The sequence below is a fragment of the Canis lupus genome, chromosome 4 (genome assembly GCF_048164855.1).
Source record: "Canis lupus baileyi chromosome 4, mCanLup2.hap1, whole genome shotgun sequence".
Classification (NCBI taxonomy): domain Eukaryota; kingdom Metazoa; phylum Chordata; class Mammalia; order Carnivora; family Canidae; genus Canis; species Canis lupus.
This window is the reverse complement of record NC_132841.1, coordinates 15,650,684-15,676,273: the sequence shown is the minus strand read 5'-3', so window position 1 is coordinate 15,676,273 and position 25,590 is coordinate 15,650,684. Positions and strand designations below refer to the sequence as shown.

Below are 25,590 nucleotides of genomic sequence, written 5' to 3'. Positions count from 1 at the left end.
TTGTATATAAGCTGCTCTAATCTCATACTCATCTATAGTGTCATAATAGTCCAATCTCTTCTTGAATGCTCGCTACACCAATCAAAGAGTGATCTGGTGTGATCTACTTTTAATGATCAGAGAATTCTTCCTTTGTTTGAACTATAATCTGTCTTCCTATGACTGCCATGCCCTAAGTTTGTATAAATCATTGTAGCACCTATGTGTGAACAGGCGCACAATCTGTTCCCTGCTATCAAAATGTAACATGTGCATACCTTTGCAATTCCTACAGAAATACTAGCAGAAGTACAGAAAATTAAGTTATGCGAGGAGATTCACTGGGGCTTTGTAATAATACTTTCCCTAGTTCTAGAATGGCTCAAGTAAATCTGGAAGGACCATTTGGCAGAGATGTTGTAGAGGATGTTGCTGCATCAAGTGGGAGATTGGATTGATGACCTCAAAGGTTTGTCTAGTTATAAGCCTTTGGTGTGCTCAATTACAGGAAGAGAAGAGAGCAGGCCCTTCTGGTCTCCTGCTCCATCTTCTCTACCTTTGTTGTTTCTTTCCACTCTACAGGAGTTCCATAGAGAAGGAGATCAGGATAAAGCCAGTGTCAGGACGCTTCACATGGTCCTTGAGGTGTCTTGTCTGGGGGCTGTGGATTATGCTGATTATGCTGTGGAAAGGGGACTCCAAAATGCCGCCCACACCTGCTGTGCTTATCAACTGCCAAGTGAATCCACCCAAAGCACAGCCTCTTCTGTGGTCCCGAAACCTACAAGCCCTGCCAAAGGGTCAATAACAGAGGTAACAACAACAGTGCTGGGTGCAGTAGCAACCAAGTCTGATCAACACAGCAATGTCAGGAACAGCCAGCAAGGGTCCAGGGGTCCTTAAAAGGTACATCCAGACCTGATGGCAGGGTATGCACAAAGAAGTACGACCAGGTGAGGAATTGTTCTGTATCCAAGCAAGGTGGCAGGTATGTGGTTGCTTACTGTTGGAATTTCCCCTATTTAACTGTGTCTGAGATCAGGTGACCTTACAGTCTTTGACAGCCAGGTGACAGTTGTGATGAAGTTGCATTGCCTTAGAAAAAAAATTTAACCAAGTTTCTTTCATTTATGTTTACCTTTTTATGTATGCACAAGAGTGATATAGGGCAAAAATACATCTAAGTCTGAAGGACCAACCTCTTTCACTATATATAAAATAAAAACTCGAGTGATGAAAACAATGGCTACATTTCAGTGAAAACCAGTTTCCTGGAAGAGTTGGCACATAAGTGGATAATACTCCTCTTTCCTGTACTGATTTGGTATGAAGACTCCTCTTACTGCTTCATCATTCCTTGATTTAAAAGGAACCACCAAATCCTTCCCTTTTCCAAATTCATCATGAACAAAAAGTAAGACTGTCTTTAGCTTTAGGGGCACCTCAGTGGCTCAGTTGGTTAAGTGGCCAACTCGAGGTTTTGGTTCAAGTCATGGTTTTGGGGTCTTGGAATTGAGTTTACAGGGAGTCTGCTCCAGGATTCTCCCTTATTTATTGGGAGGGATTGCCCTCCTCCCAATAAATAAATCCTAAAAAAAAGAAAAAGACTGCCATGGGGGTGCCTGGGTGGCTCAATCAGTTAAGGGTCTGCCTTCAGCTCAGGTCATGATCTCAGGGTCCTGGGATCCAGTACTGCATCAGTCTCCCTGCTTAACAGGGGAGTCTCCTTCTCCTTCTCCCTCTCCCCCTATTCATGCTCTTTCTCTCCCTCCCTCCCTCCCTCCCTCTCTTTCTCACTCTCCCTCTCAAATAAATAAATAAAATCTTTTAAAAAAATAAAGAAAAGACTGCCTTTAACTTTAGATAAGACTGTGGTTTCGGTTGTTTGTTTTTAACACTGAATGTGATGTTGAACAGAGGATAAACGTTATCTTGCTTCAAGTTGATTCCAGTGTTTCTTGAAGATTTAAATTTCCTCTTTTTCCTAAAACTTTTTATCCCCATTTCTCAATAGCAGTGGTTTAACTTTGTGTAAGACTAGGTTCCAGCACTTACATATATGCTTGCTCATTTAATTCTCAAATTAGTGACTTGCCCAATGTCATAAAATTGGTAAATAGCTGACTAGGCCTGAAATCTAGGTCTGTCTGGCTGTAAGCCCAGTACTCTTTCCACTACACGCAGCTAAATATCTACTGGAGTGACATCGAATGTTGGTAATAGCAGAAATAGACTGTTAGGGTAACCCACTGTAATTACATAGGTTATTTTGGGTTTTCCTAAATTCACAGTCCTGAGTACCAAGAGATTCAAGCTAAAACTGGAGTTACTATTGTTAGTGGCTCTATTCTCCTCTGGGGTATTTGCCAAGAACTATTCACAAACCAGACTGGGCAGGAACAGGCCTTGTGAGGGAGGGGGGAGGTAGCCGTGAGGTCACAGGCTCTAACTCCTTGGACTCTGAGCCAAGCTGTCCAGTTGCTTCAGCATGAGCCAGGATGAAGAGAGCCAAGTTAGCAGGAGTCAGGCATTCTATTCAACAAAGTTCAACAGAGGGGAGGCCAAGGAAAGTAGAATTTCAGGGCAGGTTTCTTATCCAGTAAGCTGACACCTGGGAAAAGTCAGGCAAATAAAGGCAGAAAGGCAATGATTCAACCAACTTTGTATTAGGTTAGTGTTTGTCAAACAAGGGAGCAGAAGAGAACTCTCCAAAATCCCAAAATGTTCTTGGACCATTTATCTGTTGTTGCATCAGCAGGGCTGCTTCATTTCCATCTAGAAAAAAATAACTTCCCTGTTTATTTGTGGTGGATCTGGCATGAGAGAAACTCTTTTCATATAATTTGTATATATATATATTTATTTATATATACATTTATTTATATATATGTCTTATATATTTCTTTTAATTTTATTTATTTATTCGTGAGAGACACAGAGGAAGAGAGAGGCAGAGACACAGGCAGAGGGAGAAGCAGGCTCCATGCAAGAAGCCTGACGTGGGACTCAATCCTGGGACTCAATCCTGGGACTCCAGGATCACACCCTGGGCTGAAGGCAGCGCTAAACCCTTGGGCCACCAGGGCTGCCCTATATATATATATTTTAAGATTTTTCTTTTTAGAGTAACATCTACACCCAATGTGAAGCTTGAACTTTCCACCCCAAGATCTAGAGTCACATGCTCTACTGGCTGAGCCAGCCAGGTGCTCCTACCTATATATATATTTTTTTATAAGCACGTCAGAATACTGAGGCATCTCTAATCAAATCCTCTTCAACCATTATAGTCACTACCACAATTACACAGACCTCAAACTTCCAGTTCTACCTCTTGCTCTGACCCTTTGCTGCAAAATGCTGACCCATCTGGACTTTGTTTCAAAGAGAAGGGTCACATATTGGGAAGGGATCAAGGGAATCATGAAATATTGGAAGATGATAGGGTTTGGTTACTCTTAAATAAATATAGATGAAAGGAGACTTAGAAACTGAATGGTAGAGAAGAAATGATTGAAGTCATAAGGCAAAAGTTTGTTTTTATTTATTTTTGAAAGATTTTATTTATTCGTTCATGAGAGACACACACAGAGAAAGAGGCAGAGACATAGGCAGAGGGAGAAGCAGGCTCCATGCAGGGAGCCGGATGTGGGACTTCATCCTGGGACTCCAGGATCACACCCTGAGCCTAAGGCAGACACTTAGCTGAGCCACCCGGGTGTCCCAAGGCAGTAGTTTAGAGATTGTTCTTATGTTTCTAGGAGAGATTCCCCTGCAGCTTCCTTTAAAAAAATATTTTCCAAAGTTATCAAAATTCTCAAGTCCATTGTTATTTAGTCCTGTGTCCATGCTTCCTGGTGCCATTCCACCTAAGCAACACTAGTATAGGAGACCTCTGAGTGATGGTCCAGGGAAGTCACGTGAGGGCTTCAGGGAAGGGAAGGGTCATAGCAAAGTAGCACATACAAAATAAGGATTTTACCATTAATTTAATATTTTACCTCTCACTTTCACTTTCACTGTACTCTTTACTTCTGAAATGATCTCTTTCACCAGTCTTTATATTTTCCCCACCCTTCAGGGAACTGGAAAACCCTCTGGGAGTGTCTCTCTTAGAACCTTGTAGGCAAAAGGTTCCAAAACAAAAAGTAAGAAGGCCAAGGAGATGGGGAAGGAGAGATGAAGAGGAGGGGGGAGAGAAAGAGAGAGGAGGAGGAGGAGGAAGAAGAGAAGGATGGGAGAAAGAGAAAGAAAAGAAAAAAAGGAAAGAAAGAGAAAATATGACAAATACATAATACTTTCTATCCTGACTTGTTTATATCATATGCTGTTGACATTCAGTCCAGAAACAACTGTGGGAAGAATGATGCAACCTCAGATGTGAGGACCTCGGGACTGTGGCCAGAGACTTTTCACAGCATACATGGAAGCTGGCCAGACTCAGCCTTGGCCAGACAGCTTCTTCTGTGCTGAATTCTCTCTCACCAGTTCTAAAACCTGCACAACTCTGATTTGACTCCTACATGGCTTGACTGCCATGTTCATCACACTTTTCTTTTTCAGATTTGGGGGGAAAGGAGAAAAGTAACTGGGGAAATAAACCAATTGGAGAATTTTGGCTCATGATGTTGAAATAATTTACAGAACTCTCTTGGATTCTTCAGTTATCACAGAGAAAATATCCTACTTGATTAAATTGTAACGATTGGCCGTGTTTTAGAAGAAGTATATTTTGTAATTGTATAAGCCATTAAAGCCTTTTTCTTTTGCGTAAATGCACTTTGTATACCTCATATGAAAATTTTCAAATATATCAAAAAGTATAATAGTATAATGAACACCCATATACCCAAAACCTTGTATTTAGTAGTTAACATTTTACCATTTCTTCACCACCTATTTGTTTACTAAAATTTTTTTAATTTTTTTTTTAAGATTTTATTTATTTATTCATGAGAGATACAGAGAGAGAGGCAGAGACACAGGCAGAGGTAGAAACAGGCTCCATGCAGGGAGCCTGATGTGGGACTCGATCCCGGGACTCCAGAATTACACTCTCGCTGAAGGCGACGCTAAACCGCTGAGCCACCAGGGCTGCCCTGTTTACTAAAATTTTTTAAGGAAATTCTAAATAATATATTACTTCCTTCTAATTACTTAGTATTCATCTCTAAAAAATGAGAGCATTTTCCCTAGTTTACTATAATTTAATATAATGAAAGTAACATCAGTTGCACTTTTCATTTATTTGTAACTGATGTATTTAGAATATAGTACACACCCATGCACCCATCACTACTATAAAACAGAACAGATATGAACATTCTTGTCTATGTATTTTGGAGCACATATACATGCATTGCGGCTGAGCATATATCCAGGACTAGAATGGCTGGGTCATGTGTGATGTGCATCTTCAGTTTTAGTTGATATTGCCACTTTTCCAAAATGCTTATGCCAATTTACACTAACACTGGCAGTGAATGAAAATGACATTTGCTTTAAATTGCTGTCGATACTTAGCATTTTTTGTCTTTATCATTTTAGCCATTTTGTTGATACGCAGTTTATCTTACCGTTTAGCTCTTTAAAAGTTGACTTGTGCTCCTAATACTTTATCCTAGTAAAGGATATGCTCCTGAAGATACCTCTATTAATTTTTTGATTAATAAAAAATGCCTAATGACCTTTATTCAATTTTTTAAAAAGATTTATTCATTTATTCATGAGAGACACAGAGAGAGAGAGAGGCAGAGACATAGGCAGAGGGAGAAGCAGGCTCCCCACAGGGAGCCCAGTGTGGGACTCGCTCCATCTTGGATCCCAGGATCACACCCTGAGCCAAAGGAAGATCCCTAACTGTTGAGCCACCCAGGTGTCCCATCTTTCTTCAATTTATGCCCTTCACCTCTCAATAACATTTGACATCACTAACCATCACTTTCTTCTGGAAACTCTATTTCATTGACTTCTATGACTGCATTACCCTGGAAAGTGCACCTTTATCCACAATTTTGGAATTGTGGATAAATTCCAATATCCAGTACAACCTGAAAACAAAAAGTTTTTATACTACTCATTTGGTGGCAAAAACCTATCCTGAGCTATCATCAGACTATTTAGTCCTTCTTTATCCCACTTGGTGTTATGTTTACCTGATTCATTGACGATTTGTCAATGTGTACAGTTATTATGAGACACTGTGCCAATCTGTTCTATATTATGGAGTATAAGCACCATATTAGCTTTTGAAAATTCAGAAAATTCTGAATTCCTAAATAGACTTGACTCTCAGAGTTTGGGGTAAAATTTTGCAGGCTATCATAGAAAAAGCATTAACGCTGGAGTCAGAAAAACCTGGGTGTTGTTCCCACTTCACTCAACCTCTTGAAACTTCAGTTTTGTTTTGTTTTTAATCTCATCTCTAAAGCAGGGATTGAAATAACTAGCTGATAAGGCTGTGAACATCCTTACTTGTATGACTCACACAACTAAAACTCAATATATTGAAAACTGAGCTCACCATCCTCCCCGCCCCCGACCATCTGCTGCTTTGTTCCCTGTCTTAGGGCATGGCACCAGCTTCCCACCCATTTGCCCAACTCAGAAACCTAAGCACCTCAGTTTATTCCTCCTTTCCCAGTCCATTAGCAAGTCCCGTCAAGTCTACATCCTGAGGGTTTCTCAGTTCTGCATATTTTTCTCCATTTCCACTGCCATCTTGCCTATTTCAGACAGACTCCTAAGTTGTCTTCCTTTCTCCAGTGTTGCCACTTTTCAGTTCACTCTCCACACTAGAGCCAAAGTGATCAATGCAGATTTTTTTAAGTTTTTTTTTTTTTTTTTTTTTTAAGATTTTATTTATCCATTCATAGAGATAGAGAGAGGCAGAGACACAGGGAGAGGGAGAAGCAGGCTCCATGCAGGGAGCCCGACGTGGAACTCGATCCCGGGTCCCCAGGATCACACCAGGGCTGCAGGCGGCGCTAAACCGCTGCGCCACCAGGGCTGCTTGATCAATGCAGATTTGATTATGCTACTCTCCTGCTTATAGGTATCATTTCCTTTTTTTTTTTTAATTTTATTTATTTATGATAGTCACACACACAGAGAGAGAGAGAGGCAGAGACACAGGCAGAGGGAGAAGCAGGCTCCATGCACCGGGAGCCTGACGTGGGATTCGATCTGGGGTCTCCAGGATCGCGCCCTGGGCCAAAGGCAGGCGCCAAACCGCTGCGCCACCCAGGGATCCCTATAGGTATCATTTCCTATTGCTCTAAGATAAAGTTCTATCATGATTTCCCAGGTCTTCTCATATGGTCTGCTTACTTCTCTAGATTCATGGGCAAATTACCTTTCATTCCTTAACTTGCCATATTTTTCTCTTGTGCCCTGGTCTTTGACTATGCTTTATCTGGTGTTTGAAGCACACTTTCCCCACACCCTGTACCTGGCTATTTTCATGAAAACTTAAGATCTTACTTTGAATGAGACTTTTTTTTTTTTTTTTTTTTAATTTATGATAGTCACACATAGAGAGAGAGAGAGAGAGAGGCAGAGACACAGGCAGAGGGAGAAGCAGGCTCCATGCACCGGGAGCCTGGGATTCGATCCTGGGAATCCTGGATCCAGGATCGCGCCCTGGGCCAAAGGCAGACGCTAAACCGCTGCGCCACCCAGGGATCCCTGAATGAGACTTCTTTTTGAAAAGCTAATCTGTTTTGGGCTGAATTGTGTTTTTCCAAAATTCATATGTTGGAGCCCCAATCCTCAATGTGACTCTATTTGGAGATGGGGTCTTCAGAGAGGTTATGAAGGTTAAATGAGGTCATAAAAGTGGGGTCCTAACTCAGTAAGACAAGGTCCTCATAAGAAGAAAACACACCAGGCGCCTGAGTGGCTCAGTGGTTGAGCATCTGCCTTCGGCTCAGAGCATGATCCCAGGATCCAGGATCAAGTCCCACATCAGGCTCCTTGCAGGGAGACTACTTCTCCCTCTGCCTGTGTCTCTGCCTCTCTCTCCGTGTGTTTTTCATGAATAAATAAATAAACTCTTAAAAAAAAAAGAAGAAGAAGAAAACACACCAAGGAAAAGCCCATGTGAGGTCACAGGGAGAAGGTAGCCAAGGAGAGAGAGGCCTTAAGAGAAACCAGTTCTGCCAATCTTGATCTTGATCTTTTAGCCTCTAGAACGAAGAAAAAAAATTTCTGGGCAGCCCGGGTGGCTCAGTGGTTTAGCGCCACCTTCAGCCCAGGGCCTGATCCTGGAGACCCAGGATGGAGTCCCACGTCGGGCTCCCTACATGGAGCCTGATTCTCCCTCTGCCTGTGTCTCTGCCTCTCTGTCTCCCTCCCTCCCTGTGTCTCTCATGAATAAATAAATAAAATCTTAAAAAAAAAAAAGAAAAAAGAAAATAAATTTCTGTTGTATACGTCGCTTGGTGTGTGGTGTTTTGCTATGACAGCCCTAGCAAACTAATACATAATCCTTCCTCTATTTCCTCATGGCATGCTAGGATTCTTCATTAGAATTTTCATCATGTGATATTGTAATCATCTGTTTTCCACATCTCCATGTCTCCTTTTAGACTGGAAGCTACTCCCAAGGCGGGGATTTGTCTTTTTTGTTCACCATTGCAGCCTGAGCTCCTCACAGAATAGTTTGCGTATCATAGACACTCAAATATTTTTGAATGAATTAATAAGTAGAATAACATATGTGAATATTCTTGTCTGATTAACAATAGATATTAACACTCAGTAAGTGTTTATTATATCTTCTCATTTCTCCTGTTTCCAATTGCTTCTTCCTAGCATAAGCTCCTTTTCCCATCCAGTAAATGTAATTGCAGCTTGAGTCTGCTATTTAAATTTAGACATGCCCAAGCACGTCTGAAGATCTTGTAGGACAGACCCACCAGCCATGACTGTGTATATAAGTTGTATCATCTCCTGAGAATCTAGCATTACACTTTTAACTTAGGAGTAACAAGCCTTGGTGGGCTGTGGGGAGAAGTGACCCAAAGTGTAGTATGATATTTATTACTAGGAGAGCCAACCAACTTGGTTGATTCCTTTCAAATATAGGCCAGCTCCAAAAGGGAGTGTACTAGTTTGCTAGGGCTATCCTAACAATGTACTATAGACCAAGAGATTTAAACAACAGAAATTGATTCTGGAGGCTAGAAGTCCAAGATCAAGGTAATGGCAGGGTTGGTTTCTTCTGAGGCCTCTCTCCTTGGCTTATAAATGACTGGCTTCCCCCTGTGTCTTCACATGGTCTTTCTTCTGTGCATATCTCTGCCCAAATTTCCTCTTCTTGGAAGGACACCAGTCATGTTGGATTAGGGTCCAGTCATATGACTTCATTTTACCTTAATTATTTCTTTAAAGGCCCTAAGTCCAAATATAGTCACCTTCTGAAGTACTAAGGGTCAGGATTTCAATATAAGACTTTTAGGCACACACAATTCACTCCATAATAAGGAACTAGGTGTTCATTTCCACATTGCCATCAAATGTGGATATCACACCAGGGACAGGAGCCAGAGAAATAGCATATTGCCCAGCAGAGGTGGCAGGACCACCTGAGTGAGAAGGAAGTGGCAGTGGTGCCCAGCAAAGAGGGACTAGACAGGGATCCCTGGGTGGCGCAGCAGTTTAGCGCCTGCCTTTGGCCCAGGGCGCGATCCTGGAGACCCGGGCTCGAATCCCACGTCGGGCTCCCGGTGCATGGAACCTGCTTCTGCCTCTGCCTGTGTCTCTGCCTCTCTCTCTCTCACTGTGTGCCTATCATAAATAAAAATTAAAAAACAAAAAAAGAGGGACTAGACAGAAAGGGGGAAATGGAAGTTCTCAATAACTTCCAGAAATATTTGAAGGAAACTTTGAAGAGAGTCCTGGGTCCTATTTGAACAAGAAAGAAATGAGGTATTACTTTGGTATTTTCCAAGACTGTGAGCCCTCTACTAAAACTAAACTAAACCCCCTTTAGACAATGCACAATTTCAAACTTTAATGATTACCTCTTAAAAGGTTCTAATGAAAATTACTCCTTTATCCTCAACCTATTTCCCGAGCCTGAATATGCCACTTGTACTTCATTTCCAGCTTCTAGCTTTCCTGTGTTAGTTCATAACTCCAACATCCTTTCATCTTTGACCTTTTCTTTTTCTCACTTCCAAAATCCAATCATAAAGATTCTACCTCTATAATTTTTCTGAAGGGTGCTTTCTTTTGTTCATGAATTCCTTACTGGTCCTATGAAAAAGCTTCTAAAGTTTTCTTCACATTCCAACTAATTCCTCATATATTTATAAATGATGATGATGATTTGGCTTTGGCCACAATTAGCCCCATCCCTCTCAGCTTTAATGAAATATAGCTTTCATTAGCTGGACTTACAGCAGGACCTGAGAAAAATTTGTAAGTATTGGAATGGGCAGGAAATGAGATTCCTATATACAAATGAAAATGATTAGCAGCTATATGGATGAATTTCATGTAAGGTTGAGTAAAACAAGTCAGAAAAGGGATCCCTGGGTGGCGCAGCGGTTTGGCGCCTGCCTTTGGCCCAGGGCACGATCCTGGAGACCCGGGATCGAATCCCACATCAGGCTCCCGGTGCATGGAGCCTGCTTCTCCCTCTGCCTGTGTCTCTGCCTCTCTCTCTCTCTCTCTGTGTGTGACTATCATAAATAAATAAAAATTAAAAAAAAAATTAAAAAAAAAAACAAGTCAGAAAAGAACATGGGTGATATAGTTTCATTTATTTATCAAGCCATAAACAACAAACAATGTCACTTTAGGGTACATATTTGGTAAAACTGGAGAGGAAGATGTTAAACTCAAAAGTTTAAGACAGTGGCTGTCTCTAAGGTAGGAGGAGGGACATGATGGGGAGATATGTATGTGGAGTCACAACAGTATGGGGAACTGATCTGTATCTAAGCCAGAGTGATACTGTTGTATTTTCCCTTTTTCCCATCTCTAAAATTAGGTGACCATACAATCACTGTCAACTAGGAGGCAGTTCTGATAAAGTTGTATTGCTATAGAGAGACTTTAATAGGTATGAGGACTCATCTTCCTGCTGTGCCATTCCTTGTCCTGAAGGGGAGTTCAAATCTTTTCCCATTTTCAACTTCATAGAATGAAAGGTAAGACTAACTTTAACTTTAAACAGAAATTAACTATAGATTTTGTTTAAGACTGAACATAGTATTGTGTGGATGGTAAGCATCATCTTGATTCAAGTGTAAATCTTTGACCCTAGAGGCAATTTTAACCTCCATTACCTGCCCCCCTACTACAGTGGTTCACTTAATATTTTGTGTGAAGTAGAATAGGTGAAATTCTTTTTTTTAGGTGAAATTCTTAAACAAATGGATAAATTCCAATATAACTGGAGAATGCTGAAAATTAAATAAAAGCTAAAATGTGCATTTAGTGGTCTATACCTATAGTTTTGTTGAGGATTTCCTCTTTCGGTACCCATGGTTCTTGGTCACACCACTTTGAAGAATGAAGAGATAGACCAGACAAAGAATGGCAGGCAGCAAAGTTATTGACCAATAGTAAAGTAATGGTACAGAGCTCCTGAAGAGGGAGGGGACCCAAGAGGGTTACCACTGGAATTTCTATGTCTAGGGTTTTTTATGAGCTTAATAGCACACTATTTTCATCTGATTAACCCTCCATGCGCCTGTCATCCTATCAGGTTTATTTTATTTTATTTTATTTTATTTTATTTTATTTTATATTTTATTTTATTTTATTTATTTATTCACGGGACACACACACACACACACAGAGAGAGAGAGAGAGGCAGAGACACAGGCAGGGGGAGAAGCAGGCTCCATGCAGGGAGCCCAATGCGGGACTCGATCCCAGGTCTCCAGGATCATGCCCTGGACCAAAAGCAGGCGCCAAACTGCTGAGCCACCTGGGGATCCCTCCAATCAGGTTTTTATCTTTTGTCTATCACGTGGAAAAGGGTGGAGGGCTTTTTCCCGGGTGGGTATAAAATCCTTTTAAGGGTGGTTTCCTCTTAGAGTTGGAGTGGAGCCTGTCCCTACCTGCCTTTCTTCCAACTATCTTTCAACAGTTTCATGTTAAGACATCTCAACCCAGAATAGATCCACTCCCAGAGGTGACTTATGGTATGTGCCAAAGATCCCCAGAATAGAGTAACACTTCATTCATCATCTTGCATTGTCGATATTACTTGTGAATAAATGATTGAAAACATTATTTTATTTGTACCTCAGACTTTAAAAAACTGATTCAGGAACTGGCTAAAAGACCAGGAACTGATCAAAGATGAGTGCTCAGGTGTCCTCCATAAGTCACTTCTGCCCTGGAGCCAGAGTTCTTGGTGTCAAAGTGTATGGGGTTGGTGGTCTTGAAAATTGTTCATTATGACCTTGCCCTGTCACTCCTTAGATGTAATCTATTGTGCTAGAAAACTCCAAAGAAATCGTTAACTCCTTGACCATTACAAGGAGGACATACATTAAGGCATCTGTAAGGTGGGGATGCAGGTCCTAGTGATGTAGGAATTGATTGGGGTTTGGAACTGATGACTAAGAAAGAATTCTTGAGATGTCTTCAGTGCAAAAAGGTGGTTTTTTGTTTTTTTTTTATTTTTATTTTATTTTTTTTTTAAAAAGGTGGTTTTATTAGAGCATGGGTATGGGACCTTTGGGCAGAAAGAGCTGCACGGGGGTCATGAGGAGTGGCTAATTATGTACTTTCAAGGTGGGAGGGTGTTAAGGATAGCACAGACTCCCAGGTGTTTTGAAAACAAGGTTTCCAGGACCTTGAGGGGACTAGCTAGTGTTAGGAAAAGGTCATTTATTACTGTCTAATAAAACCTTAGTCATGAGCCCCTTCAGATGAGTATTAGTGGGTCATATACTTGGGGGATGATTACCAATATATACCTTGGGGGTAGAGATAAAAGAAGTTTCCAAAGGAATTTTAGTATGTTAAAGTAGACTCACAGGATCCTGGGGGTCAGGCTAAAATTGCCTTTTGCCCTTAGCAAAGTGTTAACATTGAGGCAGCTGAGTCCTTGGAGGACAGTCTGTTTCAAGGACTTGTTAATGGACAATAAGTAGTAAGGAAACTTTTTTTTCTTTTACCTATTTCCCACATCACTAGCAAGAATAAAAGCTGCAAAAAAGTCTTTTATGGAGGTCTCTTCAGTGTCCCTGTCTCACAACCTCTTGTATACAAACTATGATAAAGTTAATAGTTATTAGCAAACTCCAAAATGTTCTCCTAATACTCAGAAAAACTGAATGGATTTGGTTTTGTAACTTGGGCAGAATGAGTAATTTTGTGTGTGTGTGTGTGTGTTATTTTATTATTTTCCATTTAATAGTAGTTACAGGATACTTCTCCTTTGCAATAAGTAATAACCAAAGCATCCCCAGAACAGGGCTACAGAGCCAGACCATTCAGGGCTTGGAATTGTTAAAAAAAAAAAAAAAAAAAAAAAAAAACCTTAACTGAGTAAATTTGAAGATCTAATTAGCTTTATTCATTGATTCATGAAGCTGGCTGCATTCCATCTAGCAAGTAGAAGGAGTTCTGAGAAACTGTACAAAATGGAAGGTTTTGGGACAGGGACAAGGACTGCAGAAACAAAAGAGATGACTATTTTGGGCAAGGTTGCTTTTCTTGGCAGAAAAGTAGAGATATACCATGCAGATTCCCTCAAGAGCGTTGACCGGGAAATTCCAGACTGATTGATAGAAAATTCCACTCTTGGGAGAGGCTGAAACTTCAATTAGGTTAGATATTAAGTCTTGGTTTGCTGACACCTAGGCTCAGCACAAGTGACTCCATCTTGGGCCTGCTGCTTCTTTTTTAACATAATATAGATTTTTACACTTGTCTCCAAATGAAATTACTCTTACACCCCCAGAGATACAGAAAAGACTGAGAACAGACGGCATTTATCACACAATTTGAAACGTGTATTCCCTCCTGGATACCATGCTTGTAGTGCACTATGAATTCATTTGTTTTATGAATCTCCCAATTATCTTTTGAATGACATGATTCAGTTTGTTGGATGTGACTATTTAAATTGTGTCCTAATTGGGGTGCCTGGCTAGCTCAGTCAGAGGAGTGTGCAACTCTTGATCTTGGGGTCATGAGTTTGAGCCCTACATTGGAGATAGATATTACTTAAATTGAAAAAAAAAAAAAAAAAACTATGTCCCAATTTTAAGCCAATTTTTGGCATGTCTTCATCGTTTAGCATAATGAGACTTGGCCCTTTCTCTCTCATACACAGGGAGCCCTGCAGAACTACTGATTGTCTCATTTTGTTCAATACTGAATGAACACAACCAATGAAGCACTCTTTGTAAAACTTACCTGGCATCTCTGTTCCCTATTTCTCACCAGCTTCACCTTGAGTGAGAAGTAGGATTTAAAAAAAAAAAATTTCCAAAGCAGTGGTTCTCTAAGCCCCATCTCTGAGGAAACTCAAATTCTTTCCAAATAGTTCTAGGAGTCCCCAGTGCCTCACATGTGTCTCAGATACTGTAGGGCTCAGGTACTGTAAAGCCCATAAAGGATGATATGGATTATGTGGCAGCTATTATTTATTGAATGCCTACTATGTGTCAAGGTGTTCACAAGGAAAGGGACAATCTGGGCAATGGCAGGAGACATTCTCCTGTCCTTTGTAGAAACTCAGGGGAAGGGGAAGTCATCACCCACCGACATGTGATTAAAACTTGGTCTTAAAGATCTTCAAAGCCTTGAGAAGACAGGAAACCAGAAAACACTGTAATTTCAAATTCTTGGGTGATTCCCCATGTTGGAAGTTGTAGAGACCTGAAGTCACTTTTGTGGCCATCTTCCTCCTGAATTGGAACAATTCTTCCAATAGGTTGTTAGTCCTAAAATGAAAAGTGAAGAACCTTTGCTGACATAGAGACATTTTGACAAACTCCACTTCTTGTCGCTGACAGCTGCTTTGGGAGTGACAGTGGTTTTAAAATGTTTTTTTGTAGGGAAGAGTGAATTGCACCTGGGAGATTGGTGACCTTTAAGGGGACTACCTTTTAGCTGAGAGGCAAGCACACCGGGTCAACCACCTACATTAATACTATCCTTCTGTGCTACCTTCTCTCATTACTTTCCAAAGTAACTCTCCTCTTCAGACTCCCTGCACCCCTGGTACCCCCTAACTCTTAACTGATGACCTGGCTTCAGACTTTACCAGGAAAATAAAAGAAAATAGAAAATAGTTAGTCATTTGGGAGTGATTCCTTTAAACCCTAAACCAAATCTGCCAATTTGTCTTCAGCTGTACCTTCTCTTGCTTCTTTCTCTGTGTCCACAGATCCTTAACTATCAGATCATGTTTCTTATCTAATCCCAATCAAACCTCCACTGTGGCCCATATGGAGCAACCTCCCTTAAACCAGACTCCAGAACTTCATAAATGTTCTGATTTTGCCCTTCCTGCTCTGGGATACTTAGCCTGTGCAGGTAGTGCTTTCCCTTATCTTGGTGAGAACACTTACCTTAGCAATAGCCAGCTCTTCCTTGGGAGAGCTGAATGGCTGCCATCTCACCTCGGGCACTTGGCTTCTACAGCTAGCCTTTCTTTTTTGCATTATTGTTCTCTTTCTTTCTACTGGGTCAGCATACAAACCCACCCATCCTTAAATCCCCATTTGTTCACACTTGTATCTCCCAACTTCCAGCACTTTATTGCTTCCCTCACAGGTATGTGTCTTTAAACATACACACACACACACACACACACACACACACACACACACAATGTTTTAAATAATATATTCACATACTTCAAAAACTCCAATGGCTAATTCTCCTTGCTAGAGGCATCTTGTATGTACTTGGAGAGATACACATATGGAAGCATCCAGCAATAATACTATAATGCACACACTGTTCTTTACCTCTCACTAGACAACAGATCCTGGCAGTCTTTCTGTATCAGAGCAGAAAGATCATAGCCAAACTTTTCTGGTGGTTCTTGTCTAACTTTCCTAACCTCCTATTCTCTCTTTAATTTATTCTAGTGTGGCTTCTGTCCCTTCCAGTGAAATGGCTATTTTCCAAGCACTAGAAATCTCCACTTGCTAAATCTAAACATTGCATGTCAGTCTATCACCAAGATGCACAGGTGCGAGAGAGAGTACCTGGTGCCAGGGACCCACACAGATCAGGTTTGGCCACTCGTGGCTGATAAAATTAAAAAACAGAGATATGGGTGGCAGTGAAACAAGAAAGGGATTTATTTCAGTGAAGCAAACCCCCTTAGGACAGAGGACTAGCATCTCAAAGACTGCCTCCGAGGTGCTGAAAACACTGAGATTTGTATAAGAAAAACACAGAACAAAGGTCAGTGGGTAGCTTTAGGTAGGCAGTGAAGGTCAGGTCAATCATTGTCTTGGAGTCAATCACAGGTGGGCAGGGTCTTGTCAGATCAGGGCAATCCCTAGTCTTGAGACAGTAGATTGGTTCCCATGGTGGGGGGGGTGCGGGAGGGTCTTTCTCCTGAGTCAAGAGATAAACTGGAAAGAAGAACTTACTCAATTAGGAAATACAGACAGAGGTCAAAATGGAGATAGTTGAAGTCCTCTTTCAAGTCCTCATCTTATCTCACTTCTTGGCAGCATCGGACACAGCAAGCACTCTCTCCCTCTTGTGCTTCATCGCCTTGCAGAGAAGAATTTGCTGCAAAGTAAATGAAACATGGACCACTAGCACCTGCTCCTCCCAAGGACCCACAGGAGTTCTAGCCATGTGTTCACAAGATCATGTAATTTTGTAAAATTTGTAAAGTACTTTCACTGGAATCGGTCAAGATCATTGTCTTTTTTTCATTCTGAGCTCAACTTCATCACGTTTCTTCCTGCATTTAGCGTCCCTGCATTCAGCTCAGGGAAATTGAGTTGCAAACACATTTAGGTGGGATTTATCACACCAGTGCAGTGGGGTCTGTGTGGCAGGAGGTCCAGGAATTCTCATTTGGCCCACTTTCCCCACCTCTCACCCAGAGCTGTGACGTGAAAATGCAGACCTGGGGTCATATCATGACATCATCATGTCCTATGGCACCCTGCTCTGTAGGTTGTGGGGGAAACAAGTTTTGACACAGATTAAACTGGAAGCTAATCCGTGAAAAAGTCTTCTAATCTTCAGACACATATATTTGTAAGCAATTAGATTCTCTTTGACAGTTTACCAAATTAAAAGTCCTCTCCTATCAGGTATTTATATGCTCAATCATGCAGCACGCGCATTAAAAATGCGCTGTGCTTTTTAAAAATGGGACTCATGCAAACCAGAAATTATCAGAAGGAAACTATAGGGCAGGAACATGCACAGTACTGCAGTGAGTATACACATATATACAGTTGAGTGTTTTATGCATCTTGATGTACTGGATTGCATTTTAATGTACTTGCCCCTTCAAAATCTGGTGGTTCTGGATGAAATGGCACCAAAATTGGCACCAAGAGAGTGAAGTGGTCTAAAGAAACTAGCGTTTCAGATGAAGAGTTCCTATACATTTTCATCAGAAAGTGAATGTATATAGAATAAAAGAAATTTGGTTTCACAATTGCATTGCTCTATGCAACAGAGCAGCAATTAAAACGTATCTGAATTGCTCTTCTGTATACGTTCATTTTAGATCTTTGTTTTTTGGTGCTAGCGATTATTTCACTATTCAACTATGATGAAGAGGCAGTATCTTCATGAAAGCCAAAACATAAACTATAAGAAAGAACAGGTGGAAGGTTTAAAATGCCCCCCCCCACAATTTTTTTTTATTATATTTCAACAGAAACTAAAGTCTCTGGTATTCAAAATCATGAAGATTAGGGAAAGATTCATGATAGCCAACAGAAGAGATAAAAATGCTTGTGATAATGAAAACGCTTGAAACAGGAAACAAAAAAAAAGAAGGAAGATGAAAGTAATAGTGAAGAAAAATGAACTTTGTATCCTCAAAGGAACACAGAAACATCAGAATCTGCTTCACTTTGATGAGCTAATTGATTTGGTAATTGCCATGATCTTTCATTGTGGTCTGTTATGAAGAACAACAATTTTATTCAACATCAAATGGAGTTCACTTTTTCCAAATTTTGGTCTAATAATATTCACAGAGAATTCAACAGAACAAATCACAGGAAAGCATATACTTCTCAAACAGATACATTTGGGTCAAACTGCTATGAGAACCTGGCTGGCCTATACTAAAACTAAAAGTTGCATTTTTTCTTTTGTTTGTAGACTGTTTTCAACAAGACAGATTATGTCAGATGGGTTTTAGTACTGGGTAAATATGCTAAGAAGTTTAAAAAGTTAAGTATATCCCACAGAGTGCTAGGTTTGCAATGTTTACTTGAAATAACAGTTGACTCTTTAACAACACAGGTCTGAACTACATGGGTCCACTTATTCATGGATTTTTAAAATAAATAAATGCAGTACTTTATTCCCCCCCTCAATACAGTACTTTAAATGTATTTTCTCTTCCTTATGAGTTCCTTAATAACATTTTCTTTTCTCTAGCTTATTGTGGGAATACAATATACCGTATGTATAACATACAGAATATGTGTTAATTGACTATGGTTTCTGGTCAACATTAGGCTATCAGTAGTTAAGTTTCTGGGGAGTCAAAAGTTATACTCAAATTTTTTACTTCAGGGGGTTGTTGCCCCCCCAACCCCTACATTGTTCAAGGATCAACTGTATATATATGTCTAATTAAAATGCACTAAACCAGCTTCTTGAAAAATCAACAGGAAAAAAAACAGGAAAAACATTCTGAATTATTTAGAATGCCATAAACAGTAGCAGCAGCTATTACATTTTTAAGTAAAAATCGCTTCAGAGGTCCTAGTGAAAACATTGTGTTCTTCAAACGAAAGTAGGTAATTTCGTGGTAATCCCTGAACTAATTGTTGAATTTTGCTTTTGCATAAGAAACTTGGAAAAAATGTCAAAATAAAAGAATGAACGTGACTCATCTAAAACTTATGGACAACTGGTGTATCAAATTAACTAGTGAAATAAAATACATAAACCAGATATCCAATACTACTCTATTAGTGAAAGTCTATACATGGCAGTGCCAGATTTTCAGATGGCGATTGTTGTATTCTCCATTAACAATAGAAACACCCATGAACAATTTTTAACTTATCACTAACTAAAAACTATCTGTGATTTTATTCAACACTTGCACTCTTCTATTGAATAGTATTCATGGTCAGGTGTGCTATCATGTAACTGCTAGGGATGGCGAAAGCAGAGAGCTACAAGCATTCTTTTAAAACACTAGTTATGGAGTGCCTGGCTGCCTTAGTTGGTGGAGCATGCGATCTAATCTCAGGGTCGTGAGTTTGAGCCCCATGTTGGTCATAGAGATTACTTGAAAATAAAATTTTTTTAAAAACCCAGTAATTATGCAGAATTTTCTTAATTTGAGGGAAAGAAGAAGCTGCCTTGGTAGTAATCTGAAGTTATTCACTATGTCAGTATTTTGCAACAGTTATATTTTACTGTTTTGATTTTCTCTCACATATATTTTATTTCACTTAAAATTTTTTTTCTTTTCAAAATTTTATTTAAATTCTAGTTAGTTAACATATAGTATAATTTAGGTTTCAGGAGAATTTAGTGATTCATCACTTACATACAACACTCAGTGCTCATCACAAGTGCCCTCCTTAATGGCCATCACCCCTTTAGCCCATCCCTCACCCACCTCCCCTCCAGCAACCCTCAGTTTGTTCTCTATTGTTAAGAGTCTCTTATGGTTTGCTTTCTTCTCCCTTTTTCCTTTCCATATGTTCATATGTTTTGTTTCTTAGATTCCACATGTAGTGAAACCATATGGTTGTCTTTCTCTGACTGACTTAGTTTGCTCAGCATAATATTCTCTAGCTCCATTCATGTTATTGCAAATGGTAGGATTTCATTCTTTTTGATGGCTGAGTAATATTCTGTTGTTTATATGTACCACATCTTGTTGGTCCATTTATCAGTTGATGGAAATTTGGGCTCTTTCCCTAATTTGGCTATTGTAGATAATGCTGCTATAAACATTGGGGTGCATGTACAGAGCATACAGAGCATTTTAAATAAACATGCCAATTTAGGTTTTTTTTTAAGATTTTATTTGAGAGAGAGAAAGAGCATACAAGTGGGGGAGTGTGGCAGAGGAAGAGGGAGAAGTAGGCTTCTCACTGAGCAAGGAGCCCATCACAATCCTGGATCCCAGGCCCCTGAGGTCATGACCTGAGCAGACGGCAGATGCTTAATCGATTGAGCCACCCAGGTGCAGCTCAGATTTTTTTAAGAAGAAATCTAAGTGTAATGAGATGATCTTCCCATTATAAAGCTGTTTTAAGCCTTGCAATATGGATATAACAATGTTTCAAGGATTCTAAAACATATTTTTCCAAGACCCAGAAGAGAAAGCTTAACACAACCAGATGCAATGAGTTTATTCAAAGCATTGGTTAAATTAGACTATGTTGTTTTAATTGCAATTTGGAAAAATGTTTTGGAGTATTTCAAAAACAAGTAAGAAATTACAGACTGATTTGGACTTATATAAAGGATATTTCTTATGTCATTTTAAATTTATTGATATATAAAATAACAGAATTCAAAAGAAAAGAGGATGGAATGTGAAATAAAAGTGATGTTAGGGGTACCTGGGTGACTCAGTCAGTGTCTGACTCTTGATTTCAGCTCAGGTCATGATCTCAGGGTCCTGAGATCAAGACTCATGTCTGAGCAAAGAGCTTGCTTGAAATTCTCTCTCTTCTTCTCTCTTGGCCCCTTTCCCCATCTCTTTCAAATAAATAAATCTTTTTTTTAAAATAAATCTTTTTTTAAAAAAACTGATAGATTAATTATCCTGATATTGAGAAACAAATTGTAACAGATTAAGATAAAAGCAGCAACACATTGAGAGGAAGAGATATATTTTGAATGGAAGGAATGAATAAACTTGTGAATTGTTTGGAAATCCTGCTAATAAAGAGAAGTAAGTCATGTAAACATGTTGAGAAAAAAACTTACATTCCTTGCTAATTTACATGGAAAACTAATAGTGATGTAACTAACATAAAACTTCAATATGACACTACAAGGACATCAGGACATTGGTGACAACTGGTAAAGGAAAACTACGGAAGAAAACCTGAAATGCCCTACTATCCCACAGCTTGTGAAACAAACCTGATAGAGGTTTCCTAATTTTGACATTAGTCTTAAAAACATACATGACATTACAAACTATGACCCATGAGGTTCAAAGCAACTTTTTTTAAAAAAGGTTTAATTTATTTATATGAGAGAGAGAACAAGCACACACAAGCTCTCATGTACAAGCTGGGGGAGGGGCAGAGGGAGAAGCAGACTCCCTGCTGAGCATGGCGCCCAATGTGGGGCTCAATCCCAGGACCCTGAGATCATGACCTGAGCTGAAATAAAGAGTGGGGTGCTTTTTTAAAAAAGATTTTATTTTTTGAGAGACAGAGAGAGAGACGTGTGGGCAGAGGGAGAAGCAGGCTCCCTATAAGGACCCTGATGCCGGACTGGATCCCAGATCCTGGGATCACACCCTGAGCTGAAGGCAGAAGCTCAACCGCTGAGCCACCCAGGCAACCCAAGAGCCACCCAGGTGCCCCAGTTGAAAGCAACTTTTAAAAATTAATAATAATAAAACAAATTCAATCTACAATGCCAGAGGAAAGTTTGAATTCTTTCTATTCAAACCATAGATAATTATACACTAAAGCCATAGTTATGTGAATAATCAGTATGAAGCCAAAATATGTAGGATAAGAAACTATTATAAGATTATTTTTTTGCTTATTCCAAATAAGTATTCACTCTACCTAATTTTGTTTTCGTAATTTTGCTTCTTTAAAGGAGGTTCCTCCCCAGTGCTAAAATCCTCAGGCTCCATAAAATGTAAATATGCTCCCATACTTCTGGTTTTCGTGATGCTACTGCCCTGGTTTTCTTCCTAACTCCCCCTTATTGCCCCTACTCATTTTCTTTTCTTTTCTTTTTTTAAAGATTTATTTATTTATTTATGAGAGAGAGAGAGAGAGAGAGAGGCAGAGACACAGGAGGAGGGAGACGCAGGCTCCATGCAGGGAGCCCGACTCAGGACTTGATCCCGGGACTCCAGGATCGCGCCCTGGGCCAAAGGCAGGCACCAAACTGCTGAGCCACCCAGGGATCTCCCCTACTCATTTTCTAAGAGGTATTGTGCCCCAGGGTTCTGAGATGGGACTTCTGCCTGCTCCGTGCACAGTTTCTCCCAGTGCTGCCCCTTGTCTATCCCCTGAACTCCGAAGGCCTATTTGCCTATTTGACAATCTGGGTGTCCAACAGGCATCTCAAATGGAACATGTCCAAAACAAAACTCTTGACACACACAAAAACTAATAAGCAAGAACTATTCCTCTTTCAGATTTACCAACACAGGAAATATCATCAAAGCCACCCAGTTATTCATGTCAAAACCACCAGTGATCATCCTTGATTACTCCTTCTCCTTCTCCCCTTACTTCTCATCCATTACTGAATCCTGTTGACTTTTATCCCAAACCTGTCCTTGAGCCATCCACTTCTATTTCCGTCTCTACCATCCTAGGCCAACCTGCCATCATCCTCTTCCTGTACACTTGAAACAGTCTCCCAAATGGTCTTCTTGTCTCTCCCTTTCACAGTCCATTCTCCACAGCCATAGTGGCTAACCAAAGTTCAATAATGGCCTTCCCTTGCTCAACAACCCACCTTAATAAATCTCTGTCACACTAATAACAACATCTAAGTCTTTACTTTGGGCTGAAGGTCCTGTGTGGTTTGACTTTCGTCCACCTCTCCAAAGCCATCTCTATAGTCTTTCTGCTCCTTGAGCCCTTCAGGCTTGTTGCATCACTGCAGTGAAAGTGGATCCAGCATTCCTTCTGCTCAGAATGTTTTTCCCAAATGGCTATTAAAGAGGCTCTTACCAAGCCCTTCCCTAACCACTTATTCTAGTGGTTCTCCATGAGGGTGGCACCAATCTCAATGAGGTGTTTAGAAAATGTGTCGGAACATCTTTGTTATTCACAATAATTGGGGATACTTCTGGCATTTAGTGACAGAGTGGGAGGGGATGCTAGAGATGCCTGATGTCTGGCAATAAATAGTAGAGTCGTCCCAATGAAGGATTGGGCTACATACTGCCTGACTTTGAATATCTTACTTGTCATGTATGAGAAAAAAACCTGTTTCTAGTTATATGTACCAAGAATCCTCTCTGTAGACCCAGAGATATCTAATGACTAAATATTTTTTGCCTAGTTTTAACATCCACTAAAATTTCTAGGGATGCAATTACCATGTGAATTGATGAAAGATAATGCATTATTTTGTTTGAGGCATTACCCAGAGTTGTTCCTTATTTAGGTAAATCATGTCACTAAGGGCAATGCCAGTGGTATAAGAGTCACTGGTAACACTCCTGTAATCATTGGGCATTTGTGGCTATTGCATTCATGGTGAGTCAATGTATGAATGCAAACATCTGACTGCCTCATCATGTTTTCAAGTATAGTCATGTTCAATCATTTACATATTGGAATGAATATTTTCTTATAAAATTATGTCCTTTTATTTCTCTTCATTATTAGTTGGACATATATATTTATATATGTATATGCAAATTATGTATGAAGTAGACTATATCATATAAGAGTTTATATTTTAGAATCATAAATGCTATTATATTTGTTATGGAGAGAGGATGTTGGGTTTGATAGGATTGAAAACTGTTGAGTTAATCTAAAGTAATCACTTCCTTTTACTTACCTTGTTTTATTTTCATCATAGCAATTATCACTAGCTAATAGTTTCTTGCTAATTAATTGGTTGATTTGATTGTTATGCATACCCATTCTGAAAGGTAAGCTCTGTGAGAGTATCAGTCTTATCTGTCTTATATAATGTTTTATTTTCAGTGCCTAGAACAGTGTCAGGAACAAAGTTCCTTCAATGAATGTCATTCAAAGGATGAATGGATGGATGGATGGATGGATGGATGGATGGATGGATGAATGGATGGATAGAGAGGATGACAAGTGCCTGTTAGCTGTTCAGCTGCTGAGATTGGATTTGAGTCTCTCTAGCTTAAAAGTGATGATCAGAAACTTTTTTTAAAAAAAGGTTTTCCTTGTTCTTCTTTTTCCTTCGAGATAGTTATCAAAAAAGGGTGCTGCCACGTGATCCCTATCACAGCAGCTGACCTTGACTTCTGATAGCCAGGCTGTGATGCACCCTGCCCTAGCCTAACAACGCTTCAACTATCAACACAGTCGACACCAGCCCGGCAAGGCTCAGCCACAGCTGAAGCTCTGAGGCCTGTGACAAGGGCGCCACCTTTGGCAGGATCTTTTACCTCTGTTACTGTAGGATTTCCATACTCTGGGGTCTGTATGAACACACCTCAGGGGAGATAGGATGATGGTAGGAGGGGGGTCAAAGAACAAAATTTTTTCCTTTCCTTTTTTTCCCTTCCCTTCCCTTCCCTTCCCTTCCCTTCCCTTCCCTTCCCTTCCCTTCCCTTCCCTTCCCTTCCCTTCCCTTCCCTTCCCTTCCCTTCCCTTCCCTTCCCTTCCCTTCCCTTCCCTTCCCTTTCCTTCCTTCCTTCCTTCCTTCCTTCCTTCCTTCCTTCCTTCCTCCCTTCCTCCCTCCCTTCCTCTCTTCCTCCCTTCCTTCCTTCGCTCCATGCCCAAAATGGGGCTTGAACTCACAATGGGGCTTGAACTCACATCTTCAAGATCAAAGTCCCATGCTCTACTAACTGAGCCAGCCAGGGCCCCAAAGAACAATTTTTTTTTTTAAAGATAGGAGTTATTGGACTGTTTGCTGCTGCGAATGGTTCAGTTGTGAGGGAGAGGATGAAGACAGAGAAGAGAAAGAGAATAATGCATGGGAATGGAGGGTTTGAAATCTAGCCACCCTGGGTCTAGTAGAGGAGAAGAGGTCTCTTGACCCTTCTTATTGTAGCAGGAAAGAACAAGACAAGGATGAACACAGACACTGGGAGGTTCATAGATTCAGTGCTGGGAAGATGAGGGCCCAGTAACAACACCTGATGTCTGATGGCTTCTACTTTGTTCCCGAAGCAAGAGGGTATTTGCTTGGCTCTGCAGACCCCTGTCAATCTCTTACTTAGCAAGCTTTCACAGGAACAGGCATCCATGGTGATCAAACACGTAAGCTTTGTAGTCAGGCAGACTGGAATTGTGTGTGTGTGTGTGTGTGTGTGTGTGTGTGTCTTGGGTGCACAGAATTGGAATTCACAGTAGTTCTAATGCCATACCTTCACCTTTGGTCCAGGCTGGCGCTTCACTGCTAGCTCCTCTGTGTGACCTTGAGCAAATAATTCGTTGCTCTGAGTCTTAGTTTTCCCAACTGCACATCTCCTCAACTACTATTTAACATAGAATTGGAAGTCCTGGTTAATACTATTTAAAGAAAAGTATTTTCCCATTGCATCACTGAGCAAAGCCCAACTGCTAT

General features: G+C 40.3%; 1 long non-coding RNA gene across 9 annotated transcripts in view; it reads left to right on the top strand.

Moving 5' to 3' along the window:
• Positions 1-25,590, top strand: part of LOC140631908 (uncharacterized) — a 79,901-nt gene that overhangs the window by 1,845 nt on the left and 52,466 nt on the right. For 3 of the 9 annotated variants that reach the window (XR_012029449.1, XR_012029447.1, XR_012029446.1), the window contains 2 exons: positions 562-932; positions 4,321-4,754. This is a non-coding gene — a long non-coding RNA (uncharacterized lncRNA). Of the gene's footprint in view, positions 1-561; positions 968-4,320; positions 4,755-10,978; positions 11,139-16,652; positions 17,106-17,827; positions 19,084-25,590 lie in introns of those variants that run through there. The other 6 variants (XR_012029454.1, XR_012029453.1, XR_012029452.1 and 3 more) reach the window with 5 other exon arrangements.